Below are 27,052 nucleotides of genomic sequence, written 5' to 3' on the forward strand. Positions count from 1 at the left end.
GCCCTTCCGTGGTGTAGAGAGACGTTGTGTTACACTCCACGGTGTTCCCCAGGTTGCCTTTCCTGAGCTTCGATCTTCCGGCTCTCGTTTAGTAGTTGTTGGAAACTACGCTGCATTAGGCCTTCAAATTGGGTATGGGGTGTAGAGAGATGGTGTGTTCCACTCCAAGGTGTTCCCCAGGTTGCCTTTCCTGAGCTTCGATCTTCCGGCTCTCGTTTAGTAGTTCTTGGAAACTACACTGCATTAGGCCTTCAAATTGGGTATGGGGTGTAGAGAGAGGGTGTGTTACACTCCAAGGTGTTCCCCAGGTTGCCTTTCCTGAGCTTCGATCTTCATGCTCTCGTTTAGTAGTTGTCGGAAACTACGCTGCATTAGGCCTACAAATTGGGTATGGGGTGTAGAGAGAGGGTTTGTTACACTCCAAGGTGTTCCCCAGGTTGCCTTTCCTGAGCTTCGATCTTCCGGCTCTCGTTTAGTAGTTCTTGGAAACTACACTGCATTAGGCCTTCAAATTGGGTATGGGGTGTAGAGAGAGGGTGTGTTACACTCCAAGGTGTTCCCCAGGTTGCCTTTCCTGAGCTTCGATCTTCATGCTCTCGTTTAGTAGTTGTCGGAAACTACGCTGCATTAGGCCTACAAATTGGGTATGGGGTGTAGAGAGAGGGTTTGTTACACTCCAAGGTGTTCCCCAGGTTGCCTTTCCTGAGCTTCGATCTTCCGGCTCTCGTTTAGTAGTTGTTGGAAACTACGCTGCATTAGGCCTTCAAATTGGGTATGGGGTGTAGAGAGAGGGTGTGTTACACTCCAAGGTGTTCCCCAGGTTGCCTTTCCTGAGCTTCGATCTTCCGGCTCTCGTTTAGTAGTTCTTGGAAACTACACTGCATTAGGCCTTCAAATTGGGTATGGGGTGTAGAGAGAGGGTGTGTTACACTCCAAGGTGTTCCCCAGGTTGCCTTTCCTGAGCTTCGATCTTCCGGCTCTCGTTTAGTAGTTCTTGGAAACTACACTGCATTAGGCCTACAAATTGGGTATGGGGTGGAGAGAGATGGTGTGTTACACTCCAAGGTGTTCCCCAGGTTTCCTTGCCATTGCTTCGGTCTTCCGACTCTCGTTTAGTAGTTGTAGAAAAGTACACTGCATTAGGCCTACAAAATGGGTATGGGGTGGAGAGAGATGGTGTGTTACACTCCAAAGTGTTCCCCAGGTTGCCTTTCCTGAGCTTCTATCTTCAGGCTCTCATTAAATTGTGGTTAAATGGAACAACTGCATTTGGCGTACTAGTTGGTTTGGGGCCTACTATCGGTGTCTGCCACTCCTTGCTGTTCTCCTGGTTTCCTGTCCTGAAATTCCATTTTCAGGCTCTCGTTAAGTAGTTGTTAATGTTAGACTGCATTTGGCCTACTAGTTGGGTTGGGGCCTACTATCGGTGTCTGCCACTCCTTGCTGTTCTCCTCCACTGAACAAAGCTGTGCCGCCTGTTTACTACGGTTGCCAATTTTGAACTGCATTTCGACTACTTACTGATTTGGCCCTACTCTCTGTGTCAGCCTCTCATTCCAGTTGTCCTCCACTGCAAAGCCCCCTGGTTATTCCTGTGTTACCAATTTTGAACTGCATTTAGCCCACTTTATTCTTTGGGCCTATATCTGTGTTTCCACTTCATCGTGCCCATTGCCCAGCCAGTGATAGATGAGTCTGCTGGTACATTGACCCATAACACAACATTCCCCGTGCATGCTACACAACAACATTGTGACCCTGCTGAAAGTCAGGTTGCTCTTCCCGCATACCATACCACCTTACACGGGGACAAAGAGGAAGGTGCAGATGAAAGTGCAGGTTCCTTCATCAGGTGGGGGGAGGAATACTAGTTGGCGACGTCACTGGCACAGGGCCTCTCATAGTGCGCAAAAGTGTTGCTGCCGGTGGGAGGCGCCCCCGCCGTGCAAACACACCGCTGTACTTTGAGGGGCCCTGTGCCAGTGCCAATGCCAACAAGTGGGCCCCCCCTGCTTGCTCAGGATCACAGCACTTGCAAAGTTGAAATACTTACCTCTCCCTGCTCCACTGCCGTGACGTGGTCCAGATTTCCTGGGCCCACTAATTACTTGAACCAGCCCTACCCCACACAACTTTAGCCAAATGACCCCCAATTTCAAATGCCTTCCAATTATTATAAGGTAAATTACGCTTGACAAGCTTCATTAAGAAGAATGGATGGTTTTGACATTAAAATGGGCACTCTAGGTGTTTTCCTGGCCCCCACTCACTGCCGACTATGCTGCCCCATTGACTTGCATTGGGTTTCGTGTTTCTGTCGATCCCGACTTTACGTCATAATCGGCCGATTTCACTCGACCCGACTTTTGAGATAGTCGGGTTTCGCGAAACCCGGCTCGACTCTAAAAAGGTCAAGGTCGCTCAATTCTATACGCAAGGCATAATCCGCCATGTGGGCCAAAGTTCCAGTTGTCAAATCTGCGGTTGTGCTTGGTTGAGGGGCAGTTGCAGGCAAATCTACGTCACTTGTGTCCCTCAAAAAACCAGAACCCGCCCTTGCCACGCCACCAATTTCCAATGACCCCGGGAAAGCTTCCTCATTAAAAATATACTCATCCCCATCATCCTCCTCATCCTCCACCTCCTCTTCGCCCGCTACCTCGTCCTGTACACTGCCCTGACCAGACAATGGCTGACTGTCATCAAGGCATTCCTCTTCCTCTGGTGCAGACGCCTGATCCTTTATGTGCGTCAAACTTTGCATCAGCAGACACATTAGGGGGATGCTCATGCTTATTATGGCGTTGTCTGCACTAACCAGCCGTGTGCATTCCTCAAAACACTGAAGGACTTGACACATATCTTGAATCTTCGACCACTGCACACCTGACAACTCCATGTCTGCCATCCTACTGCCTGCCCGTGTATGTGTATCCTCCCACAAAAACATAACAGCCCGCCTCTGTTCGCACAGTCTCTGAAGCATGTGCAGTGTTGAGTTCCACCTTGTAACAACGTCTATGATTAGGCGATGCTGGGGAAGGTTCAAAGAACGCTGATAGGTCTGCATACGGCTGGAGTGTACAGGCGAACGGCGGATATGTGCGCAAAGTCCACGCACTTTGAGGAGCAGGTCGGATAACCCCGGATAACTTTTCAGGAAGCACTGCACCACCACTGCTGCTTCGAAAGCATCACCAAACCAGGGATTCAAGCTTCAGGAGGCTAATTTGCATATTCCAGGTGCCTTCTGGGAGAAGCGAAGTCTCCCTAAGCTAGAAGATCGTTGGGTACAGCCGGGACCAGCTGCTTCGAAAGCATCACCAAACCAGGGATTCAAGCTTCAGGAGGCTAATTTGCATATTCCAGGTGCCTTCTGGGAGAAGCGAAGTCTCCCTCAGCTAGAAGATCGTTGGGTACAGCCGGGACCAGCTGCTTCGAAAGCATCACCAAACCAGGGATTCAAGCTTCAGGAGGCTAATTTGCATATTCCAGGTGCCTTCTGGGAGAAGCGAAGTCTCCCTAAGCTAGAAGATCGTTGGGTACAGCCGGGACCAGCTGCTTCGAAAGCATCACCAAACCAGGGATTCAAGCTTCAGGAGGCTAATTTGCATATTCCAGGTGCCTTCTGGGAGAAGCGAAGTCTCCCTAAGCTAGAAGATCGTTGGGTACAGCCGGGACCAGCTGCTTCGAAAGCATCACCAAACCAGGGATTCAAGCTTCAGGAGGCTAATTTGCATATTACAGGTGCCTTCTGGGAGAAGCGAAGTCTCCCTAAGCTAGAAGATCGTTGGGTACAGCCGGGACCAGCTGCTTCGAAAGCATCACCAAACCGCGCGCTTTAAGGCGCGCGAATTTTTGCCTGTAGGACATTATTGCAAGAGAGCTTGGCTGAGTAGATTACACAAGAAGGAAAACACACAGCAAGTCAGCAGGATCTAGGAGCAACATGGCAGATGTGACAACCTACATGGTGAGCTGCAGCATGTGCTACATGTTCACAGATCGACCAGAAGAAGAATCCAATTTCACCTGTCAGAAGTGTAGACTAGTGGCCCTTTTAGAAGAAAAGGTGCGGGGTCTGGAAGAAAGAATAGCAACTTTGAAACTCATCAAAGAGAATGAAGACTTTCTAGACAGAACAGAAGCATCTCTACTGGTCACAGAAGGTGCAAAAAGTGTCAGAGAACCTCCAAAAGCAGATGAGTGGAAGCATGTGACCAAAAGAAGCAAGAAGACCATGGAGAAATCACCAACCACACAACTGAAGAACCGATATCAAATCTTTGTAGAGGATGAAGATGGCACACCTAAGAATGAAGCAATACCAGCAAGCAAAAAAGAAAAGGGCACACAGCAACAAGTGACAGCAAAAAGTACAGCCAAGAAGCAACGAAGAGTGGTGGTGGTGGGAGACTCACTACTGAGAGGCACCGAAGCAGCCATCTGCAGACCGGACATAACTGCAAGAGAAGTATGCTGCCTTCCAGGTGCGATGATCAAGGATGTGACCGATAGGATACCAAAGCTCTTCAGCTCCAAGGACGTCCACCCATTTCTTCTGATACATGTTGGCACCAATGACACGGCAAGGAAGGACCTACCGACAATCTGCAAGGACTTTGAAGAGTTGGGGAAGAAAGTAAAGGAACTGGATGCACAGGTAGTTTTTTCTTCTATCCTTCCAGTAGACGGGCATGGCACCAGGAGATGGAACAGGATCCTTGATGCAAACAACTGGCTAAGACGATGGTGCAGACAACAAGGATTTGGATTCCTGGACCACGGTGTGAATTACTGGTATGATGGACTCCTCGCCAGAGACGGACTACACCTCAACAAACCTGGGAAACACACATTCGCCAGAAGACTCGCTACACTCATCAGGAGGGCGTTAAACTAGAAGAAGAGGGGACGGGAAGAAAAACATTAGACTCGAACAAAGACGACCCAGGAAAACATACTCAGAAGGGAGGTAAGAACATTTCTAAAACAATCCACAGTGAGGAGATTGGAACAAAACAAAATCCTCTAAACTGCATGCTCGCAAACGCCAGAAGCCTGACAAACAAGATGGAAGAACTAGAAGCAGAAATATCTACAGGTAACTTTGACATAGTGGGAATAACCGAGACATGGTTAGATGAAAGCTATGACTGGGCAGTTAACTTACAGGGTTACAGTCTGTTTAGAAAGGATCGTAAAAATCGGAGAGGAGGAGGGGTTTGTCTCTATGTAAAGTCTTGTCTAAAGTCCACTTTAAGGGAGGATATTAGCGAAGGGAATGAGGATGTCGAGTCCATATGGGTTGAAATTCATGGAGGGAAAAATGGTAACAAAATTCTCATTGGGGTCTGTTACAAACCCCCAAATATAACAGAAAGCATGGAAAGTCTACTTCTAAAGCAGATAGATGAAGCTGCAACCCATAATGAGGTCCTGGTTATGGGGGACTTTAACTACCCGGATATTAACTGGGAAACAGAAACCTGTGAAACGCATAAAGGCAACAGGTTTCTGCTAATAACCAAGAAAAATTATCTTTCACAATTGGTGCAGAATCCAACCAGAGGAGCAGCACTTTTAGACCTAATACTATCTAATAGACCTGACAGAATAACAAATCTGCAGGTGGTTGGGCATTTAGGAAATAGCGACCACAATATTGTGCAGTTTCACCTGTCTTTCACTAGGGGGACTTGTCAGGGAGTCACAAAAACATTGAACTTTAGGAAGGCAAAGTTTGAACAGCTTAGAGATGCCCTTAATCTGGTAGACTGGGACAATATCCTCAGAAATGAGAATACAGATAATAAATGGGTAATGTTTAAGAACATCCTAAATAGGCAGTGTAAGCGGTTTATACCTTATGGGAATAAAAGGACTAGAAATAGGAAAAACCCAATGTGGCTAAACAAAGAAGTAAGACAGGCAATTAACAGTAAAAAGAAAGCATTTGCACTACTAAAGCAGGATGGCACCATTGAAGCTCTAAAAAACTATAGGGAGAAAAATACTTTATCTAAAAAACTAATTAAAGCTGCCAAAAAGGAAACAGAGAAGCACATTGCTAAGGAGAGTAAAACTAATCCCAAACTGTTCTTCAACTATATCAATAGTAAAAGAATAAAAACTGAAAATGTAGGCCCCTTAAAAAATAGTGAGGAAAGAATGGTTGTAGATGACGAGGAAAAAGCTAACATATTAAACACCTTCTTCTCCACGGTATTCACGGTGGAAAATGAAATGCTAGGTGAAATCCCAAGAAACAATGAAAACCCTATATTAAGGGTCACCAATCTAACCCAAGAAGAGGTGCGAAACCGGCTAAATAAGATTAAAATAGATAAATCTCCGGGTCCGGATGGCATACACCCACGAGTACTAAGAGAACTAAGTAATGTAATAGATAAACCATTATTTCTTATTTTTAGTGACTCTATAGCGACAGGGTCTGTTCCGCAGGATTGGCGCATAGCAAATGTGGTGCCAATATTCAAAAAGGGCTCTAAAAGTGAACCTGGAAATTATAGGCCAGTAAGTCTAACCTCTATTGTTGGTAAAATATTTGAAGGGTTTCTGAGGGATGTTATTCTGGATTATCTCAATGAGAATAACTGTTTAACTCCATATCAGCATGGGTTTATGAGAAATCGCTCCTGTCAAACCAATCTAATCAGTTTTTATGAAGAGGTAAGCTATAGACTGGACCACGGTGAGTCATTGGACGTGGTATATCTCGATTTTTCCAAAGCGTTTGATACCGTGCCGCACAAGAGGTTGGTACACAAAATGAGAATGCTTGGTCTGGGGGAAAATGTGTGTAAATGGGTTAGTAACTGGCTTAGTGATAGAAAGCAGAGGGTGGTTATAAATGGTATAGTCTCTAACTGGGTCGCTGTGACCAGTGGGGTACCGCAGGGGTCAGTATTGGGACCTGTTCTCTTCAACATATTCATTAATGATCTGGTAGAAGGTTTACACAGTAAAATATCGATATTTGCAGATGATACAAAACTATGTAAAGCAGTTAATACAAGAGAAGATAGTATTCTGCTACAGATGGATCTGGATAAGTTGGAAACTTGGGCTGAAAGGTGGCAGATGAGGTTTAACAATGATAAATGTAAGGTTATACACATGGGAAGAGGGAATCAATATCACCATTACACACTGAACGGGAAACCACTGGGTAAATCTGACAGGGAGAAGGACTTGGGGATCCTAGTTAATGATAAACTTACCTGGAGCAGCCAGTGCCAGGCAGCAGCTGCCAAGGCAAACAGGATCATGGGGTGCATTAAAAGAGGTCTGGATACACATGATGAGAGCATTATACTGCCTCTGTACAAATCCCTAGTTAGACCGCACATGGAGTACTGTGTCCAGTTTTGGGCACCGGTGCTCAGGAAGGATATAATGGAACTAGAGAGAGTACAAAGGAGGGCAACAAAATTAATAAAGGGGATGGGAGAACTACAATACCCAGATAGATTAGCGAAATTAGGATTATTTAGTCTAGAAAAAAGACGACTGAGGGGCGATCTAATAACCATGTATAAGTATATAAGGGGACAATACAAATATCTCGCTGAGGATCTGTTTATACCAAGGAAGGTGACGGGCACAAGGGGGCATTCTTTGCGTCTGGAGGAGAGAAGGTTTTTCCACCAACATAGAAGAGGATTCTTTACTGTTAGGGCAGTGAGAATCTGGAATTGCTTGCCTGAGGAGGTGGTGATGGCGAACTCAGTCGAGGGGTTCAAGAGAGGCCTGGATGTCTTCCTGGAGCAGAACAATATTGTATCATACAATTATTAGGTTCTGTAGAAGGACGTAGATCTGGGTATTTATTATGATGGAATATAGGCTGAACTGGATGGACAAATGTCTTTTTTCGGCCTTACTAACTATGTTACTATGTTACTATGTTACTATGTTACTATGTTACCAGGTTTAAGGTGTGAGCCAGGCAAGGAATGTGTTTCAGTTGGGAAAGGGAGATGGCAGCCATGAAATTCCTTCCGTTATCACTCACTACCTTGCCTGCCTCAAGATCTACAGTGCCCAGCCACAACTGCGTTTCTTGGTGCAAGAACTCGGACAGAACTTCCGCGGTGTGTCTGTTGTCGCCCAAACACTTCATAGCCAATACAGCCTGCTGACGTTTGCCAGTAGCTGCCCCATAATGGGAGACCTGGTGTGCAACAGTGGCAGCTGCGGATGGAGTGGTTGTGCGACTGCGGTCTGTGGACGAGCTCTCGCTTCTGCAGGAGGACGAGGAGGAGGAGGAGGAGGAGGGGGTGCGAACGGCTACAGCCAACTGTTTCCTAGACCGTGGGCTAGGCAGAACTGTCCCAAACTTGCTGTCCCCTGTGGACCCTGAATCCACCACATTTACCCAGTGTGCCGTGATGGACACGTAACGTCCCTGGCCATGCCTACTGGTCCATGCATCTGTTGTCAGGTGCACCTTTGTGCTCACAGATTGCCTGAGTGCATGGACGATGCGCTCTTTAACATGCTGGTGGAGGGCTGGGATGGCTTTTCTGGAAAAAAAGTGTCGACTGGGTAGCTCGTTGCGTGGTACAGCGTAGTCCATCAGGTCTTTGAAAGCTTCGCTTTCAACTAACCGGTAGGGCATCATCTCTAACGAGATTAGTCTAGCTATGTGGGCGTTCAAACCCTGTGTACGCGGATGCGAGGCTAAGTACTTCCTTTTTCTAACCATAGTCTCATGTAGGGTGAGCTGGACTGGAGAGCTGGAGATCGTGGAACTAGCGGGGGTGCCGGTGGACATGGCAGACTGAGAGACGGTGGGAGATGGTATTGTTGCCGCCGGTGCCCTAGATGCAGTGTTTCCTACTACGAAACTGGAGATTCCCTGACCCTGACTGCTTTGGCCTGGCAAAGAAACCTGCACAGATACTGCAGGTGGTGCAGAAAATGGTGGCCCTACACTGCCGGAAGGGATGTTGCGTTGATGAGTAGCTTCATTGGCCGAGGGTGCTACAACCTTAAGGGACGTTTGGTAGTTAGTCCAAGCTTGCAAATGCATGGTGGTTAAATGTCTATGCATGCAACTTGTATTGAGACTTTTCAGATTCTGCCCTCTGCTTAAGGTAGTTGAACATTTTTGACAGATTACTTTGTGCTGATCAATTGGATGTTGTTTAAAAAAATGCCAGACTGCACTCTTTCTAGCATCGGATACCTTTTCAGGCATTGCAGACTGAGCTTTAACCGGATGGCCACGCTGTCCTCCAACAGGTTTTGACTTTGCCACGCGTTTTGGCCAAGACACGGGCCCGGCAGATGGAACCTGTTGCGATGTTGATGCCTGCTGCGGCCCCTCCTCCTCCGCTTCAGAACTGCTGCCGCCTGCACCCTGTTCCCCCAATGGCTGCCAATCGGGGTCAAGAACTGGGTCATCTATTACCTCTTCTTGTAGCTCGTGTGCAACTTCGTCTGTGTCACCGTGTCGGTCGGTGGTATAGCGTTCGTGATGGGGCAACATAGTCTCATCAGGGTCTGATTCTTGATCAGCACCCTGCGAGGGCAATGTTGTGGTCTGAGTCAAAGGACCAGCATAGTAGTCTGGCTGTGGCTGTGCATCAGTGCACTCCATGTCAGATTCAACTTGTAATGGGCATGGACTGTTAACTGCTTCACTTTCTAAGCCAGGGACGGTATGTGTAAAGAGCTCCATGGAGTAACCCGTTGTGTCGCCTGCTGCATTCTTCTCTGTTGTTGTTTTTGCTGAAGAGGACAAGGTAGCGACTTGTCCCTGACCGTGAACATCCACTAACGACGCGCTGCTTTTACTTTTACCAGTTTCACGAGAGGAGGCAAAAGAGCTAGAGGCTGAGTCAGCAAGATAAGCCAAAACTTGCTCTTGATGCTCCGGCTTTAAAAGCGGTTTTCCTACTCCCAGAAAAGGGAGGGTTCGAGGCCTTGTGTAGCCAGACGACGAACCTGGCTCCACAGCTCCAGACTTAGGTGCAATATTTTTTTTCCCACGACCACCTGATGCTCCACCACTACCACTACCCTCATTACCAGCTGACAATGAACGCCCCCGGCCACGACCTCTTCCACCATACTTCCTCATTGTTTTAAAAACGTTACCAAACGAACGGTATTTGTTGCTGTCACACAACTTACACGGTGAGCTATAACTTCAGTATGATTTAGCTACCCCTTTACAGGTGGGTGAGACCACAACGAAAATCAGCCACAATGTTACACACTCTGTTGTTGTTGGCAACAAATGAGATGGCACACATGCAGGACTGTCACTGAAGCGCAAATGTAAATATTTATCTCCCACTGATTTGTGTTTGTTTTTTTTAAAAGGGAGACTTCAGAAAAAAAAAAAATTTAAAAAAAATTATTTTTTACAGAAGAATTTATAAAACAAATAAAATGAAATGATTGTTTCAGGGAGAATTTAGGAAAAAAAAAAAAAAAAAAAGGCTTTGTAGGGCCCACTGAGTGAGAGAGGACGCACACAGGAGTCAGGAGTGGCACACAAGCCCAGAGGCCAATATTAATCTCCCACTGATTGATTTATTGATTTTTTCAGGTAGAATTTAGAACCCAAATCAAGCAAAAAAATAAATAGGCTTTCTATGGCCCACTGAGTGAGAGATGGCACACACAGGAGTAAGGAGTGGCACACAAGCCCTGAGGCCAATATTTTTCTCCCACTGATTGATGTTGTGATTTTTTCTGGTAGATTTTGGAACCCAAATCAAGCAAAAAAATAAATAGGCTTTCTATGGCCCACTGAGTGAAAGATGACACAGACAGGGAAGGCACTCTAGCAGAAATGTCAATCTTAATCTCCCACAAAAAAAAAAAAAAAAAAAAGGAACTGTCCTTCAATTACTATCTCCCTGCAGTAATCTCAGCCAGGTATGGCAGGCAGCAATAAGGAGTGGACTGATGCACAAATTAAATAAAAAGTGTGGACAAACAAACAAGATAGCTGTGCAGAAAGGAAGGAACAAGAGGATTTGTGCTTTGAAAAAAGCAGTTGGTTTGCACAGCGGCGTACACACAGCAATGCAGCTATCAGGGAGCCTTCTAGGGCAGCCCAATGAGCTACAGCGCTGAGGAAAAAAAAAAAAAAAGGAGCTTCCACTGTCCCTGCACACCGAAAGTGGTGTTGGGCAGTGGAAATCGCTACAGCACAAGCGGTTTTGTGGTTAATGGACCCTGCCTAACGCTATCCCTGCTTCTGACGAAGCGGCAGCAACCTCTCCCTAAGCTCAGATCAGCAGCAGTAACATGGCGGTCGGCGGGAACTCCCCTTTATAGCCCCTGTGACGCCGCAGACAGCAAGCCAATCACTGCAATGCCCTTCTCTAAGATGGTGGGGACCAGGACCTATGTCATCACGCTGCCCACACTCTGCGTTTACCTTCATTGGCTGAGAAATGGCGCTTTTCGCGTCATTGAAACGCAACTTTGGCGCGAAAGTCGCGTACCGCATGGCCGACCACGCACAGGGGTCGGATCGGGTTTCATGAAACTCGACTTCGCCAAAAGTCGGCGACTTTTGAAAATGTTCGACCCGTTTCGCTCAACCCTACTTTGAGGGGCTATTGATAATTGCAGTTGGATATTAGAAAAGACAGGTGGGCAATGTGGTTTAGAAGGGGTCATTATGGCTGATGACAAGTGGTCTTTGAGGATAACACAGGGACATTAAGGAGGGGGGGACATTGAGACTTCCAGGGGTTACTGATAAGGAGAGTTGGGTATTAAGGACAGGTGAGAAGGGGCAATGTGGATGATGTAGAGCTATGCAGGCTGACAGGCGTGCATTGAGGTTAACAGAGGGTCATTAAGGATGTTGAGACATTGAGGCTTCCAGAGGATATTGAGGAGGACAGGGGGGAATTGTGGCTGATTGGAATGTATTGAAGCCAACAATGGAGCAATACAGTCATAATGAATTGTGTCTATCACAAAGTCAAACTGTGCCGTTTAATATCTCAACCTTTGATAGTAATCAGAGTTTCTTCAATAGTTTAAGTAGTGTGAGAAATCCTGTTAGTTTTTAAGTATGGGATAAGAATATGAACTGGTACTAGGTCCAAGGGGCCCATAAGAACCCTAATGTGATCGCCTCTTGCTCCACCAAATCCAAATCACCTTCAAATGCCCTTGTATTCTGAACCCCAGGAGTTTATTATTTGGCACTTTACCACTGAGTCACTTGTCTGCTCCATTGAATGAAATGTTATGTAGCTTATTACATACCCTGGCGTTACGATATGCCAGTCTGGATCTGATGTTCTTTTTTTTTGTTCTTCCCATTATTTTGACAGCGGATCTCATCTCTGCGCTATTTCTGTCATTTTCAAAAATATGTTTTAAATCCTCCATTGCTGCGAAACGAAAACGAAAACCTCTGCGCTCACTCATCTCAATAGAAGGGACTCACAACATCATGGGTTGGTTAAAAGGATCCGAACATTCCTATATTGGAAGGAACCAAATCTGACATCATCCTGTAAGCATTATTAATAAAGCCAAGGATGTCGTGAATGGTTTACTCATTAATAACGTGGAAATTACTGAATAGGCAAAATTTGACTTTCATGAAGATTACGGTTTTTTAGATCTTGTTAATAATGATTCCTTTCATTTTATTATGATTACTACTTTTTACTGTAATTTAAACTTTGTTTCTTATTTCTGTAATTATTATTACTTACATCAAAATTATAATCTTAATTATTATATTAGAATTGTCTTTTATATTTAATATTACTATTATTATTACTGCAATATTATTTAGATTCTAAACATAACAACTTTATTGTTAATAATTACATATAATACCATTTTATTTTTTCTATTAATATTATTTTCTTAAGTTTATTATAATTAGAATTGTTAGATTGATTAGGTAACTATTGCACTTTAATTATATTATTACGACTATAATTATATTATTATTATTGTTATTATTATGTTTAGAATTATTAGATCACAATTTTATTTTAACTGTTATTATTTCATTTTCTTAAATGAATTATGATTCATAGAATAATAATAATAATAATAACAATACAAGTAATATTTAGTTTTAGTTTTATTTTGATGTTTGATCCAAAGGACAGGACATCGATACTAAAGTTCTGGAAAAATCTATTATCTAGTATTTAAATTATGTTAATGTTAAAATTAGAGAGGATCTTTAATTTTTGCACTTTAACTTTTCCTCCATCAAGTCCTATAATTGCCAATACATCTAATTGATGCCTTTACAAGTTTATGGCAAATATCTTTTATAATCATTTCTTCTACAGCAGGAGAGAACAGAGGACTCTTGTGATTCCTCTCTTCTGGATCCATCACTGAGCGCTGCATCCTCCAAGCCAAATGATGGGGTCTTTCTGCTCTTCTTTCGGTTGATTTGCAGCGGTAACCCAACAGGCTCCTTGGACATCTACTTAGCCCAGCTAAGGAGGTGGGACACTCTCTGAGAATCCAGGTGCTTAGTATGCTCCACTCTACATCACTGTGCTTGTTCTACCAAGAACTTCATTGCAAACTCAGCTTTGCAACACAGGTTCCTATTTGCTGTTTTCACTCTGTAAATATCGCTGTGCCTGTTCTGTCAATAACTTCACTACAAACTCAACTCTTCTACACTAGTCTTTGTTTACTGAATTCAGTCAGCTATATCGCTGTGCCAGCTCTGCCTAGATCCTCATTGCAAAGTAAGCTCAGCTACGCTGGTTCCTGTTTGCTGTTTTCATTCTGCAAATATTGCTGTGCCTGTTCTGTCAAGACCTTCATGGTAAACTCAGTTTTTTTCTACATTGGTTCCAGATTGCCAAATTTACTCAGCTATACCACTGTGCCAGAACTGCTTAGAACCTCATTGCAAATTCTGCTCTGCTACATCGGTTCTTTTTTTACTGATTCCATTCTGCCTAAATCTTACATTATAAACTCAGTTCTGCTAATCCAGTTCCTTATTGCTGAGTCTACTTTATTTTATCCCTGAGACCCGCACTACTACCTTTAAATGCATTGGTCCCGCTATGCCATGCCAACACTGCAACATTGGTTGCTCATCACTGTGGCATCAAGATGTCACTCTGCTTAATTAAACACTGCAGCTCTGGAACGCCAGTTAGCCTTGATCCAATTCTGGTACATCAGTTGACATTATTCCTACTTGATCATCCTGCTGCGCCAACGCCCCCTGTCCATGCTGCTTAGTTCTGTTCATTAGGACCAAGAACTTGGATGATCCACCACTCCAGAAGAGACATAGCAAATCTTAACCTTACGATGCTATATCCAGTGGTCAAAGAGTCTACAAAGATTTCTATATGTACAATATATACATACTGTATATACATTAAATGCCAGGACAGTCAGCGTGACAGAAAACATGCAACATGCCGACTGACTTGCATGACAACTTGCAGATCCTGTCATCAGCTCATCCAGATTTCAGAACTTCCCACAATGGTGGTGGAATCTTCAGGCTTCATCTCATTGGTTTATGTTGCCATAGATGTAATTTCCAATAGTTTACAAATGACTCCAGTGCAACCTTTCCACTAACTTGAAACCATGATTAATGTGTTCAATTAATTACTGTTTGCTGTTTCCCTAACTATATTGTGCCCATCAATAATCCTTATTTTACACACTGCGGGAGTCTATTCACTGTTTAAGAGGAAACACTTCGAATAAACAACTTAAGAAATTTCAATAAGTAAAAAATCGGGTGCGGAAAAAAAGTTGTAAAGTTTTAAGGTGATTTTGGAAAGTTCCAAAAATCGACAATTATTAGTTGACCACTGTGGTCAGAATTCCCTAAACAAATAGTAGACCTCAAAAAGAAAGAAGTCTTGAAGGTCAGATGTCTTAGTAGTACACTATCTGGTGGGGTTATGGAGCAGTACTCCATCTACTCTACTGGATTAGGGTAAGCATTAGCTTGTGCATCAGATGAGAAAGCATCAATCAACTCTCCAACGATTCATTCCGCAAAAAAACAAAAACAAAGATGGGTTCAAAAAGTTCTTAAAAAATAAAATTAACTTCTAATTAATTTGTACTGGACTAATGTAAAGAAACCGATAAAAAAGATATGAATAACATATAAACTTCAAGCAAATGTTGGAATAGAATTCAGAACCAAAGTTCTGCAAGACCAAGGCAGCAATGTCTGAGATGCTATTCAGCCCATATGTCTGTAAGTGTCCTTTTATAACCTTTCTCTTGGTTCAACATTTTCAATTTAACCACTTTTTTAAAAAATATGATTTTGTGATACTCTGCCAGAAGATGTTTATACTATTTGCGCGTGTATGTACATGCTTGTTAGAGATGAGTGGATCGAATAGAGAAGAATTGAATAATTTTCAAATTTCACAATAAAATTTCAGATTCGCAAGAGAACACCAGTATTTGGTGGCTCCATTCGACTGAATCAAGTAAAATGGTGGACTCACCTACTCTGGCTTCCTGTCCAGATTTCTACTGACTCCATCCAGTTCCTGTCTTCTCATCTCCTTGTTTTTACGCTTCGGTTCATGTGGTGGTTACCACATCTCAAGAACCTGGTGTAGACCGTATGTACATCATGATGTTGCTTAAATATGAGATGCTGATGAAGGAACAAAGGAATTTCTTTTCCATTTTTCTAAGAAAATTAGTGAAGATTTTTTCCATTTTACTCCTCAAGTGACATCATGACGTTGCCAGACATGACATTTTATGAGCACTGGAGGCGTAGAAGTGTGGAAAATACTGAAGGGGGTACCAGAAATGGATGAAGGAAAGAAGCCAGTAGAGGAGGCCAATGAAATTTTCAGAGCCAAATTTGAGCAAATTTGGCAAATTTAATTTTGCCAGATTCCCTAATGCCTGCCTGATGAATGCCTGCTTTGATAAATACTTGGTTTCCCCATGAACAAACACCTTTTTTAGAGTTCCGCATTCTGATGTCCCCATTATTTCTCTTGGAAAGATATGAACACATTGAAGCTGGTTGTTACCCTTCCTTTCACAGTCTGCCAATGAGCACGAACCCAATGACGTGAGAGTGTATGGGGACGGGGTGGTACAACCAAATTTCAATACATTTATTGATTTCCTTCAGGAATGGCGGAGGAACGGCACAATGAAGATGTTCCACAGTTGTTATGGTGGGAAGCAATTTTATTTCTGAAATACTTGGTTTTAATTTATCCTCACTGCACTGACCAAAAATGCAAAACAGATGAAGATAAGCACCAATGTCTGAACTGGTGCCAGGCACCAAAAGCTTGGAGTGAACTAAGTATAGTGAGATATTTACCCAATTAAGTCTACTGGAAAAAGATAAGTCATGACTGTCTAGCTCATAGATGAAGGTGGATGTGAAGGCTGATATTGAAATTTGGTCTCCATACAGAACTAAATAGGACAGACCAGAGATTTACAGAAAGCTTGGTCAATGTAATTTTCGAATTGCCAATAATCAAGCCTTGCTTATAATGAGATATGTTCTTTTCTCCCAAGCGAGAGACAATCTTTATAGTATCCCAGTCCACATATATCACCTACAAAAAAGTTATTCAGGAGCTGAAATCACGTTGCCTCGAATGCAAATTAAACATTTTATGTTTGAAGGTTTAGTTTTTTTCAAAAATGTAATAACAATAATAATAATAATCTAACTACTTTGCCTTCTGAGTATTTTCATATTGATTTTTTTCCCCTTTATTCGCTCGTGTGGCCAAAAATTCCTGCCAAAAATTCTGCAAAATTCAAGCAAAGTAAAAGACAGCAGCCATTTCATCATTAACAGAAAACAGCTGGGCACTTACCCTTGGTAAATGTAAGAGGACCCCTGCCGGATAAGAACGTGCTTCAGAAAGAGTAAGAAAGAAATTACAAAAAGTAAAAAGAAGTAAGCAAATAACAGATGCAAGAATAAAAGCTCTGAGGAATCCGGAGTTCACATAAGAACAATTCCATGGTTTCTTTCTTCTTTTATTTGAGAATCCGCACTTGTTAGGATAGAAGGCCCATTAGGAGCCTAGAGAGTCAACCATAAGTCTTAGTGTAAAACTGTTGATACGCCGCACAAGTAAAAAACTTAGCTGAACGTGTCAACACCTTCCAGGTCCCACAACCAGGTTCTGAATAGCAGATATGGAGATCAAATCTTTGGACGTGTCTGGATGTAAAATTTCCACTAATCTAATGATGTAGGGAAAGCCAAAGAAGACTCCAATATTGAAACATCTCTAATAATGAGACATAGTTCCCCAAACCATTTAAGTTTGCCCAAAAAGTTCCAAAGAATAAAGACAGAAAAAACAGTGTCCAGTACTTAATCCAAACGGTGCGTGCATGGCACACTTGCCCAACTCAAGTTTCACCTGGTCGGCTTCTTCTGGGGAACGTTAACGAAGTCAATCAGATGAAATGTGAGTGAAGAAACCAGAAGCACAATATGTCCCAGTGTCTCCAAGTGTACATATTTCTATGTTTTCTAAAGTCTTACATTTCACACCTAATGCTTAATGGCATGAAAAACTCACAAGGAGACAAGAGTATGAACCACACTGATTTCCATAGTTTACATTATCTTTCATTTAAGACTATGCTCTTGTTAGGATGAAAGTAAGATCAGAAAACAAGAGAATCAACCACAACAGTGTCCTCATACATTACCATGGCTTCTATTATTTTGATAATACGACCTTGTTTGAATGGAATTTCCATCAAGAAACTAGAGAGTCAACTATACAACAGCTTCTAGTGTGTCCAAGTATTTCCGTTACTACAGTTTTTATCATCTTTTCTTTGACATCAGAGAAGGACCAACAGGCCCAACTATTAATCAACACCATGCACTTGTAAGAATAGAAAACCCAGGAGAAAGCCAGAAACTTAATCACAACAGGGCCGGGTGTGTCCTAGTGTATACATTTCTTTGGATTTAATTATCTTTTGTCTGACCACCACAGAAGGTGCAATAGGCAACAAGAGACTCAATCACATTTGTTAAGATGATCAGGACATTAGAGGCAACGACAACAGATTCTTGAGTGTCCTAATGTATACAATTTCATAGTTTCTATCATCTTTCACTTGAGGCTACACTCTTGTTAGTATGGAAGACACATTAGAGAACAAGTGAGTCAACCACAACAGGTCCTCATGTCTATACTACCTTGGCTTCTATTATTTTAATGTAATATTTCACTTTTGTTTAGATGGAAGTTCCATCATGAGCATCAACTACAACAGGTCCTGGTGTGTCCAAGTGTGTAGAATTTCATGTTCTTATCATTCTTTATTCAATACTATGTACTTGTTAGGATAGAAATCCCAGAAGAAGACCAGAGACTCAATCACAACAGAACAGAATGTGTCGTAGTTTCTACGTTTTTTTTTATCATCCAACGTTGTGTCACCACGTAAGGCCTACAAGAGAAGAAGATATTCAACCACAATTGTTAGGATGGATGTGTGAGGGAGCATTGGGGTGGTAGTTGTGGCTGAGATAAAAGTCTCTAGCACACCCTGGCCTCCCGTCACATAGAAATCACAGGTCTCCGTTCCGTTACCTGTCACGTTCTCCAGCTCCCCCTCAGGACTTCCTGCACTGCGCGACACATACTTCTCAGATGATGAAGAATAAACAGAGTCACAATCCAGTTCAATGCTTGAACTATTAACTTTACCGTTTCTGGTACACAGCGCATACATATTCTCTCCAGCATCAGCATCAGGGTAAACATTGGACAATTTCTCCTCTGTCCCTGTCTTTCCTTCTCTGTCGCTAAGCTCGCTTCCGGGATGGACCATGCTCTCTGGTCTCTCAGCGTCATCTCTGCTCAGTCCTGCTTCAGTAGGGGAACCTCTAAACCATTTTGCCCCGTTCTCGAGAACATCCACCCACGTAACAAGCCGCCACATTCTGAGTGACCTGCCCGTTCTGTTTAGTCTTCTTCTGGCAACTGCAGTCACACTTATTCTGTACTGTTAGCACTTCTCCTAGTGTTACTCCCCGATGAGGCCCTGACTCCGAATTCTGTATGACTGGGCTCCAATCTTCAAGGTTAACGGAGCTAACAGCCCTGTCAGGGCGCTTCTGCCCAACTGATTCAAATCCCAGATGCTCCTCAGGTTAACGGCCATTAGCTCCTCCTACTTTAACTATTTACACTCTGAGCATCACTATATTCCCATCTAGTGGGCCAAACAGGGTACTACGCTTCCCCTATGATAAACAATTCACATCTTCTTATACAAAGCAGCATAAATAAATATGTACTGTACATTATGAAACATACCCAACAGCAGTAGTCAAAGGTAAAACATAAATATACATTATAACATACAGTACCGGGACGGGCAAGAAAAATGCAAGGACATTATGCACATCATGAATTATTTACAATAGCATTACAAGGAAGACAAACATTCATATTTACGGACACCTCCTTGTGCCCCTTACAGATCGTCCATCAAGAGACTGGAGGGTCAACCGTAGAATGTAAGGCAATGTGGACGCACAAGTAGGGTTCCAACCCAAAATCGAGTAATTCAGAAAATGTGACAGTGCTTTAGTTTGATGTACAGTTTTGTACTATATTATGAAAGGAACCCACACTTTATCAAATTCATGCGATTCGGATTTCATATGGATTTCCTACAGATCTATACATTAAATCAACACCAGTATCAGAATAAAGAAAAAATTCACTGCATGAACATACCGTAGGCATATTAGCTGGTACCATGAGTTGACCACATTTGGCGGCACTCTGGCCATCATTATCTCGGTGAGCTAATAATAATAAACCAAAGACTGTAAATTACTAAAATGCCCTTGAAACTAAACGGAACGATTCAGAAAAATAGCAGGAATTGAATTGATAAACATTTTTAATATTTTAATTGGTTCCACTAGAGGAGTCTCCCTCTAACTATGGGACGTTATCACTATATCTTTTATGACACAGAACATTGATTGATACACTGGGACTTGTACCTTCTTTCTTCCGGAATTACTACCAGAAGCTTTATTGTCACAATTTTGCAAATATCATGCATTTCCTGACTTGTAAACTGATCATACATTTTGGAATACCCCATGCAGAAATCTTGCAATTGCAGAAAGATTATCCTCCCGTGCTCCATCATTTGCCAGGCTCGGCAGGTGGTCCTGACAGCTGTTCCTGGCTCTTTGGTGTTTTTCCTTCATGTAAACAGCAGAAAACTGACCTAATATATTCTGAGAACTCCATCTAAACAACGTAAAGCAGCCAATTAGGGACTGCCTCTGATATATCATAAAATGCTGCCAAGCGTTTGTGTGCGACTGTGATTAACGGAGACCTCCGCACCGATGACACCATTCTGGAAAACTACGCGCACTCCATATGTCAGAAGAGACGCCTGACTCTGCTGTTATTTCACTGCTTTGCTGGCTCATCTGCTATAAGGATGTGTCCCGTCATGTTTTCTTAAAGAGGGCCCATCCATTCCCCCAAACTTTTAGCAAAAAATAAAAAAGGATTCCTCTTTAAATAAGAATTCTGGAGCATCTTCTTTAAAAAAAAAAAAAAAGTGCATTGTACGGTTCCTCTGTTATTTTTCCACTCCCCTCATTTGGACACACACTGGCAATGTGAGCACTGATTGGACAATATCATAATGTGCAGGACACACCCCCAATGGGTGACGCCCACGAGGAGTAACACAAGAGAAGATAATCATGACATTTCTATCTTGATTTCATCCTCTTAAAGTCCAGGGTTAGGAATGATGAAAATTTCAAAGAAAAAAAACACTATCGTGCAAAATCTTTTTATGATATTGTCTAACCGATGGTTTGAAAATCAACCAATCCAATTTTTAAGAGGCTATTCCACAAAGAACAGTAACCTATTCACAGGATATGGGATAAAAATACCATTTCTTTGAGCTTCATCACAATTACTAAAAATGGGATCCCTAATATTCCACTTCAAATAGAGCGGTGGTCATACCCCTACCACGTATTTCCATTCAACATCTAAGGAGCTGATGGGCCCAGTTGAGTTCAGGTTCATAGTACTATGAAATCCTAGAGAATTTTTATCATCGATGATATGTTAGGAAGGCTATGGGATATTCATGAGTTGGTATGATGAACATGACTGAAGTCCTGAACTTCAACCCCACAAAACTCCTTTGTGATGAACTGGAAAGTCAACTCTTAGCCAGGTCCTACAACCCAACACCAGCGCTAGGGCAAATTATGAATGTCCATCGTAGCCCACACTTGGCAAAATTTCAGAATAATGTTCCACAAGTTTCCATTATTTTTTCCTAATATTTATCAGCCACAACCCTTCAATGTCCTGTGTTTGGAGCTTCATCTGTTGGCGGAACATCTAGGCACCATGGAACCGAAAATTTGCAGGAGCACTAATCTCATGGAAGTTCTAGAAAAGCTCTGCTTTGCCCAAAACATTTGACAACTCTTCAAAGTAAATAAAAAAAATAGAAAAAACGCAATAGCACTCACCAATCAGTGGCAATTCAAACGTCCTTTATTAGAACATGCAGCAAATCATCTTCACGGTTCAAGGGAGGGAGTAAAAGTAGGAATGCGACAGGCAAGACGACGACGATCATTTCGCGCTAATACCAAGCGCTTCCACGGGACCCGTGGAAGCGCCAAACGATCGTCTGTCGCACTCCTACTTTCACTCCCTCCCTTGAACCGTGAAGATGATTTGCTGCATGTTCTAATAAAGGACGTTTGAATTGCCACTGATTGGTGAGTGCTATTGCGTTTTTTCTATTTTTTTTTATTTACATGGACACTTTGTTTCACGCAAGCACCGCCTTTCACCTGATCGGACTACCTTTTGTTGGGAAACTCTCCACATTGACTTTATAATCTCTGCAAAGTCGAGCTGTGCCGCTCACTTTTTTTCTTTTTCTGGTCTCAACTCTTCAAAGTGTCTGGGACATATCTCCTCCAAAACATTTCTGAAGTGATGGATTCCAGAATTAGTAGAAAAACATCTGCTCAGCATGGTGGGGATGTTATTGTTAAAAATGCATGCCATCTAATGGTCAGATATTTTGATATAGTGGCGTGCCCCCTAATGGTCAGAAATGTTGATATAGTGGCGTGCCCTCTATTGGTCAGATATTTTGATATAGTGGCGTGCCCTCTAATGGTCAGAAATGTTGATATAGTGGTGTGCCCTCTAACGGTCAGATATTTTGATATAGTGACATGCCCTCTAGTGGTCAGATATTTTGATATAGTGATGTGCCATCTAGTGCTCAGATATTTTGATATAGTGATGTGCCCTCTAGTGGTCAGATATTTTGATATAGTGATGTGCCATCTAGTGCTCAGATATTTTGATATAGTGATGTGCCATCTAGTGCTCAGATATTTTGATATAGTGATGTGCCATCTAGTGCTCAGATATTTTGATATAGTGATGTGCCCTCTAGTGCTCAGATATTTTGATATAGTGATGTGCCATCTATTAGTCAGATATTTTAATATAGTGATGTGCCATCTAGTGGTCAGATATTTTGATATAGTGGTGTGCCCTCTAGTGGTCAGATATTTTGATATAGTGGCGTGCCCTCTAATGGTCAGATATTTTGATATAGTGGCGTGCCCTCTAATGGTCAGATATTTTGATATAGTGGCGTGCCCTCTAGTGGTCAGATATTTTGATATAGTGATGTACCATCTAGTGGTCAGATATTTTGATATAGCAATGTGCTATCTAGTGCTCAGATATTTTGATATAGTGATGTACCATCTAGTTGTCGGATATTTTGATATAGTGATGTACCATCTAGTGGTCAGATATTTTAATATAGTGATGTACCATCTAGTGGTCAGATATTTTGATATAGCAATGTGCTATCTAGTGCTCAGATATTTTGATATAGTGATGTACCATCTAGTTGTCGGATATTTTGATATAGTGATGTACCATCTAGTGGTCAGATATTTTGATATAGTGATGTACCATCTAGTGCTCAGATATTTTGATATAGTGATGTAACATCTAGTGGTCAGATATGTTGATATAGTGATGTACCATCTAGTGGTCAGATATTTTGATATAGTGGTGTACCATCTAGTGCTCAGATATTTTGATATAGTGGTGTGCCATCTAGTGCTCAGATATTTTGATATAGTGATGTACCATCTAGTGGTCAGATATTTTGATATAGTGATGTACCATCTAGTGGTCAGATATTTTGATATAGTGGTGTGCCATCTAGTGCTCAGATATTTTGATATAGTGATGTACCATCTAGTGCTCAGATATTTTGATATAGTGATGTGCCATCTAGTGCTCAGATATTTTGATATAGTGATGTGCCATCTAGTGCTCAGATATTTTGATATAGTGATGTACCATCTAGTGCTCAGATATTTTGATATAGTGGTGTGCCATCTAGTGCTCAGATATTTTGATATAGTGATGTACCATCTAGTGCTCAGATATTTTGATATAGTGATGTACCATCTAGTGCTCAGATATTTTGATATAGTGGTGTGCCATCTAGTGCTCAGATATTTTGATATAGTGATGTACCATCTAGTGCTCAGATATTTTGATATAGTGATGTGCCATCTAGTGCTCAGATATTTTGATATAGTGATGTACCATCTAGTGCTCAGATATTTTGATATAGTGGTGTGCCATCTAGTGCTCAGATATTTTGATATAGTGATGTACCATCTAGTGGTCAGATATTTTGATATAGTGATGTACCATCTAGTGGTCAGATATTTTGATATAGTGATGTACCATCTAGTGCTCAGATATTTTGATATAGTGGTGTGCCATCTAGTGCTCAGATATTTTGATATAGTGATGTGCCATCTAGTGCTCAGATATTTTGATATAGTGATGTGCCATCTAGTGCTCAGATATTTTGATATAGTGATGTACCATCTAGTGCTCAGATATTTTGATATAGTGGTGTGCCATCTAGTGCTCAGATATTTTGATATAGTGATGTACCATCTAGTGCTCAGATATTTTGATATAGTGATGTACCATCTAGTGCTCAGATATTTTGATATAGTGGTGTGCCATCTAGTGCTCAGATATTTTGATATAGTGATGTACCATCTAGTGCTCAGATATTTTGATATAGTGATGTGCCATCTAGTGCTCAGATATTTTGATATAGTGATGTACCATCTAGTGCTCAGATATTTTGATATAGTGATGTACCATCTAGTGCTCAGATATTTTGATATAGTGGTGTGCCATCTAGTGCTCAGATATTTTGATATAGTGATGTACCATCTAGTGCTCAGATATTTTGATATAGTGATGTGCCATCTAGTGCTCAGATATTTTGATATAGTGATGTACCATCTAGTGCTCAGATATTTTGATATAGTGGTGTGCCATCTAGTGCTCAGATATTTTGATATAGTGATGTATCATCTAGTGGTCAGATATTTTGATATAGTGATGTACCATCTAGTGGTCAGATATTTTGATATAGTGGTGTGCCATCTAGTGCTCAGATATTTTGATATAGTGATGTACCATCTAGTGCTCAGATATTTTGATATAGTGATGTGCCATCTAGTGGTCAGATATTTTGATATAGTGATGTACCATCTAGTGGTCAGATATTTTGATATAGTGGTGTGCCATCTAGTGCTCAGATATTTTGATATAGTGATGTACCATCTAGTTGTCGGATATTTTGATATAGTGATGTACCATCTAGTGGTCAGATATTTTGATATAGTGATGTACCATCTAGTGCTCAGATATTTTGATATAGTGATGTACCATCTAGTGGTCAGATATTTTGATATAGTGGTGTACCATCTAGTGCTCAGATATTTTGATATAGTGGTGTGCCATCTAGTGCTCAGATATTTTGATATAGTGATGTACCATCTAGTGGTCAGATATTTTGATATAGTGATGTACCATCTAGTGGTCAGATATTTTGATATAGTGGTGTGCCATCTAGTGCTCAGATATTTTGATATAGTGATGTACCATCTAGTGCTCAGATATTTTGATATAGTGATGTACCATCTAGTGGTCAGATATTTTGATATAGTGGTGTGCCATCTAGTGCTCAGATATTTTGATATAGTGATGTACCATCTAGTTGTCGGATATTTTGATATAGTGATGTGCCATCTAGTGGTCAGATATTTTGATATAGTGATGTGCCCTCTAGTGGTCAGATATTTTGATATAGTGATGTACCATCTAGTGGTCAGATATTTTGATATAGTGATGTACCATCTAGTGCTCAGATATTTTGATATAGTGGTGTGCCATCTAGTGCTCAGATATTTTGATATAGTGATGTACCATCTAGTGGTCAGATATTTTGATATAGTGGTGTGCCATCTAGTGCTCAGATATTTTGATATAGTGATGTACCATCTAGTGGTCAGATATTTTGATATAGTGATGTGCCATCTAGTGGTCAGATATTTTGATATAGTGGTGTGCCATCTAGTGCTCAGATATTTTGATATAGTGATGTACCATCTAGTTGTCGGATATTTTGATATAGTGATGTGCCATCTAGTGGTCAGATATTTTGATATAGTGATGTACCATCTAGTGGTCAGATATTTTGATATAGTGATGTGCCATCTAGTGCTCAGATATTTTGATATAGTGATGTACCATCTAGTTGTCGGATATTTTGATATAGTAATGTGCCATCTAGTGGTCAGATATTTTGATATAGTGATGTACCATCTAGTGGTCAGATATTTTGATATAGTGATGTACCATCTAGTGGTCAGATATTTTGATATAGTGATGTGCCATCTAGTGGTCAGATATTTTGATATAGTGATGTGCCATCTAGTGCTCAGATATTTTGATATAGTGATGTGCCATCTAGTGCTCGGATGTTTTGATATAGCAATGTGCCCTCTAGTGGTCAGATATGTTACTACATTTATAAATAATTCAACCTCATCCATTCTGCAGAGGTTTTAGAAGTTACTGAATAAATATCAAAAGTTGCCACAATGTGAATTTGTGCTATTTGCAAACTCCTTTGATTGCTCTTTATCTCCATAGCTTATTGTTGTCTCAAACAGTAATTAAGTCTATAAAACACACACACGTATACTGCAACAACCAGAGTCAAAACATTAACAAAGCCATTGAAGAAGGAAGGCAGAGAATCCCAGAATACTTCAGCTATTTTCATCTCATCTTATTATGGACCTGTGGATTAAATACTGATTAATTTGTAAGAGGAGCCGGTGAGTAATCAGCTCTGTGCCATCACATATTTTAAATGACATTTAAATTATAAAGTATAGCCGGGATTATCCCTTCTCCTGCAAATTACCTCTTTATAAAAGTCAAAGTAAACATGATTTGCACACGAGAGGTATCATTATCTTGGTGTAAAGCTGCTGGATGGCTTTTTTGGGATTACAGCTTGTCTGTTTGTCAAGTCTCCCAAAATGCCGAAAAGTTCTAATATATATATATATATACCACTGCCGTTAATGTGGGTTAGGTGGGTGGTGCGTGTCCCATCAATGTGAATCCCAAGGTTTCCCAGAAGAACATTGTCCATCAAACTGGCTTTTCTTCTTCCCAACGTTCACCCTGATGCTATCTCCTCCCTAGGTAAGAGACGACCATTCAACCGGCCATCTATGTGATGTAAAAGAAAACTTCTATGGATCCATGGTCCAGTTCTGATTCTCACGAGCCCATTTTAGGCATCATCAGTGGTGGTCAAGGGTTAACTACCTCTTCCGTTGGTTCAGGCTAGACGGGCTAGCCTTCATTCCTGAGAGGTTTAACCCCTTCATGACCGTAGGTATTTTCGGTTTTGCGTTTTCGTTTTTTGCTCCCATTCTTCTCAGAGCCATAACTTTTTAATTTTTCCGTCAACATGGCCATGTAAGGGCTTGTTTTTTTTTTGCGGGACGTGTCATACTTTTGAACTGTGCCCTTGGTTTTACCATGTCGTGCACGGGGAAACGGGAAAAAATTACATGTGA

The sequence above is a fragment of the Ranitomeya imitator genome, chromosome 9 (genome assembly GCF_032444005.1).
Source record: "Ranitomeya imitator isolate aRanImi1 chromosome 9, aRanImi1.pri, whole genome shotgun sequence".
Taxonomy (NCBI): domain Eukaryota; kingdom Metazoa; phylum Chordata; class Amphibia; order Anura; family Dendrobatidae; genus Ranitomeya; species Ranitomeya imitator.